At 44.7% G+C, this 4,433-nt stretch overlaps 1 long non-coding RNA gene across 1 annotated transcript; it reads right to left on the bottom strand.

Annotated features, from left to right (window-relative positions):
• Window positions 1–310: 310 nt before the first annotated feature.
• Window positions 311–3,498, bottom strand: LOC120882957. Its single transcript, XR_005725623.1, has 2 exons — window positions 3,201–3,498; window positions 311–1,498 (listed from the first exon to the last, which is right to left on the bottom strand). It is a non-coding gene; the product is annotated as an uncharacterized LOC120882957 (long non-coding RNA).
• Between the last annotated feature and the right edge of the window lie 935 nt (window positions 3,499–4,433).

Consider the following 4,433-nt stretch of genomic DNA (forward strand, 5'->3'; position numbering starts at 1 on the left):
GGACAGATGGATGGATGGGAGGATGGATGGATGGATGGATGGATGGATGGACAGATGCAAAGACAGATAGATGAACAAATGGATAGATGGGAGGAAGGAAATATCTTACTAGTGTGAAGGTTTCAATATATTTTCCAGTCTGAATCCTAAAAGGGTTTTGCATGGTTCTCCACAAAATGTACTTGAATCAATAAAGAAGGTATCCAATTCAATACAGAGAAACTCCAATTTCATATCCCACTGAACTTGGCCCTGATCAATGCTCCAAAGCCCTGATGCACTGAGAGAGTCACTGAGGCACACACACAGATCAGCCATGACAGACATTTTACTAGCGGTTCTGGAAGGTGGGGTAGCTGAGTACAAGCATCAGCAGGTGGACTAAAGCATCTCTCCTTGTCCCTAGTGTGTTTCCGTCACTAGAAAATGGTTTTCAATGAGTAGCAAAATTGCAAGAGAATAAAACTTAAAAGATCACTGCCTTTCCAACCTCCTCCCCAGAAAATATCAAATCTTGGAATTTTATTCTTCCAAAGTTTTTCCATTGGCTTCATCACTCTAGTATTACATACAAGAAAAAATTCCTTTGAACAGGTGCCCTATTTAAGAAGACATTTATAGCTGCCATAAAAAATACAGGAAAATTATTATTCCTCCTCCTCTTTTCATTTTTTTCCCTAAAAAGTTAGAATAGTAAATTGGGTCTGAATCACAAGACTTGCTATATTTACTGTCCCTAAATCTTCACACATATTGAAAACAAAGTTCATATTTCTTATCCTTCTTTCATTCCCCCAGCAATTCTGACATTCTTTCCTGGGGTTAACTCCAACTCTGAATTTGTAAAGAGTCCTTGAGATGGCCAATAATAATAATGAAATGCTCTATTCAGGAAGCCCCTGTGCTCAGTTTCACACGTATAAGTTACTGCTCCTGACTGCAGAAGGCTGAGTAATCAGGTGTTATCTTTACACTGAAAAGCACTGTACTCAAGACTTTAAATGCCATCATTACGGAAAAGGCCTCGTGAACTTAACAGTTACTTTCTTCATAATTACCTCTATCTCATAAAATCACAAGGACTTGATGACATTATTATATTTAAAGCTCTATTTGTGCTATGGTAGGGAGTTTTAAAAATTCCCAGATGTTCTACAAGCCATAGAAAAGGATGGGGGAAAGCAAATGTACTTGACTCATCTTGCTATTAAAGCAAACTTCTGTCTCCCCTTGGGCACAGCCATACACCAACCCTGCAGGAAGTGGACCACTTGGAGGAGACCTGACTGGTGTTGAAGAGTGAGTCCCAAACTGACTTCAGGCTGCACGTCTGCAACATGCAGCATGGTATTGCCATGGTCTGATTCCCAGTCACTTCTTCTTGTGTTTGGACTCGGCGATGGAGGCTGCAGCCCAGAGAACAAGCAAACTTCCTTTCTTCTCAGAAGACGGCTTGGAAAGGGCCAGAGTCAAGACACTCTTTTAAGAGGTGAATTATCTGTGGAAGAAAGAGGGGTGGTGGTGGGTTTGGGGTCTCTGCGTTGAGAATTCCATAGCACACTCAGGCGATTCCTCCCCACTGTCCTCCTCCCAGAAAGCCCAGCATGTCAGAACAGAGCCTGGGTCTCATCTAGAAGAGCTCAAAGGCAGCCGGCCCACAGACAAATAATCCGAAATAAATATTACAAACGAGGGTGAGACATGACACCTTGGCTAAGCCTGGGCCGAGGAGAGAGGCTGAGAGGCTGTGTGAGTGAGCCGCACACCAGATGGGAAGCGGGGCTCGGGCGGAGGGCCTGACCCCAGGCTCAGAGCAGGCAGGCAGGGCAAGGATGTGCTCTGTTTTGTAACCTTATTTTATGACTATCTGCTGGTGGGCCGCTTCGCCTGGTTCTGGTCTATTTCAACATCCATTTATGCTCCACGGCCAGTTCCTAATAAACACATTCTTTCGTCTACCTTGCCAAGCAGGAGTCCTCAGACCTGGACCCACCCCCGTAACTGGAGAAGGTCTCTTCTCTTGGCTGGAGGAGTGAGCGCCCCTCCCCACCGAGAGCTCCCTCCTCCTCCCAGGGCAGACCCGGACCCCAGCAACTTGGAGAACTTCACCCAGTGGAATGCACGGGATGTGATCTAGTGCTGAAAGAATCCACCTTGACTCTCAGAGCTGAAAATGAAATCAACTAATGTTACTGGCAATTCCTATTCAATATTTTTTTCCTGAGCTAAATCACAAAATAACTTAAGACACAGAAGAAAAGAATACTGTTCAGAGAGGACAGTTCACAAAGAACAGCTAACTCCAACAAACGGTGACACTCAAACATCATAGTCCTTCCTTGATGAAGCTTGGGGGGCCATCTGGTATGAGGCAGTGGCCCCGATGTCAGAGCAGGGAAACTACACAGGTGACAGACAAGCTCTACAAAACGAAGTGGCTGGGGCTTCAAGTCTAGGAGATTGCTTATGGACTTGCCTCAGCCAGGAATAGAAGTTCTAACATCTAGGGCGAATAGGTGGTTTAACAAATGATATCATCTAGTATCTTTCCTCCATAAACAGGATTTTTGTGAAAATCATTGTTCCAGAAAAGAGGTACCTAAGAGATTGTTAGGTTAAATGGGCACAGAGAAGGCCGACACTGGACATACCAGGCTCTCGCCAAGAGACAAACACACTGAAAGTAGGACAAGGATGTAGTGGCAGAGACAGAGAAACAGACGTCAGAAATGGCCATAAAAACAAGGGAGTTATGGGAACACAGTTCAGAAAATGAAGGCCGCCTCCCCACGTATCACGGGCCCCGCCCTCCCTGGCCAGCGCTGATCTGCAAGGCCGTGTTATGACCGTGCCGGAGCATAACAAAGGGGGTTGGAGAAGACATCACACCGTGATGAGCGGGCACAGATGTCATTCCCCTCTACTGGCTGAGCTAATGAACTACACCACTCACTCTCATGTAATCGCATGAAAAACACAAGTCTGAGACCAATAAAACAGGAAAAGAAGGAGCAAGAATAGAAAAATGCAGTTCATTTCTGGGAATTCAGTTACTTTCTATTACCAACTTCTCTTAATCTAACTGGTTTCAAAATGAGAACAAAATAAAAATGAAGCTATGGAGGCATGGCTCATGACCCTACCCACCACCTGGCCCACTCCCCAAGTTCCTTTCCCTTTACCATTTTAGTTCTTCCTACCTCTGTAGTTGATGCATTTGGATTCAGTTGAGCCGCAAGATAACTGTGAATTTTTTTCTTCCACATCACATTTACAGCAAAACATGGGTTCCTTACAATTTAATCCAGAAATCCGATGACTTCCAAGTACAATGTTTTCAAGGACCTGTATTGAAAACAAAGCGTCTTGTCCTGAAAGGTTGGCACACCCAGCTAGAGAGTCTGTGGCACCAACACCCCCACACTGAAATCATGGCTTCCAAGATGGCAACCCCAAATGGCTCAGAACTGACCTTTCCACCGAGGTCTCGACTCAACTCGACAGGGCAAGATGCTAACCCTCCCTCACAGCAGTTACAGTGAATCCATTTTCTCTTCAGTGCTCATTTTCTCCATAGCATTTGAGGCATGTTATTTATGTGTGTGTATGTGTGCACACTAAGTCACTTCAGTCATGTCTGACTCTTTGTGACCCCATGGACTAGCCCACCAGGCTGCTCTGTCCATGGGATTCTCTAAACAAGAATACCGAAGTGGGTTGCCATGTTCTCTTCCAGGGGATATTCCTGACTTAGGGATCAAACTCACATCTCAGTCTCCTGCATTGGCAGGCCACTAGTGCCACCTGAGAAGTCCATGTGATTTATATTCTCAATCATTTTTTTTAATTCCTTGATTTTATTTTACACAGTGCTTTACTAGAACTTAATATAAACTCAGAAAAGTAATGAGAAGGGAGAGTAGAACACTGTAATTGTAAAGAAAGTGGCTGAAAGAGGGAAGCATACAGACCTGGACTGCTTTATGCATCTCCACAATGACACAGAGCTGCTCGTATCTGAGATGGTACGAGTAGTTCCATCTATCAGAGCAGTTCATTCTAGTAAAGAAAGCAAGGCATGGTTGACATTTTAGTCTGAGTCCCTCTTTGGGAGCAGAGGGATCACCATACAAAAACTAAATACAACTAATACTTAAGGAAGATAAGAAATATTAGTATAGGAGGCAAATCTGTGATTGAAAACACTAAGACAAAGTCAACTGACATGTCTAAACATGTGATGTGTCCCAGTACCACCAACAATCAGATAAGTGCGATGTTCTCAAGGCTCCCTGGCTCCACGGGGCACACGAGGTGATCATGTCTACCCAGATCCCTCTGAGGCCAAAGGCCAGCAGAGGACAGCTCTTTGAGCTTCTGGTGGACTCAGAAACAAGGTGACGTGTGGACAAGCCACTAGTCGCCTCGGAATC

This window comes from Oryx dammah, unplaced genomic scaffold, assembly GCF_014754425.2.
Source record: "Oryx dammah isolate SB20612 unplaced genomic scaffold, SCBI_Odam_1.1 HiC_scaffold_24, whole genome shotgun sequence".
In the NCBI taxonomy this organism is placed as follows: domain Eukaryota; kingdom Metazoa; phylum Chordata; class Mammalia; order Artiodactyla; family Bovidae; genus Oryx; species Oryx dammah.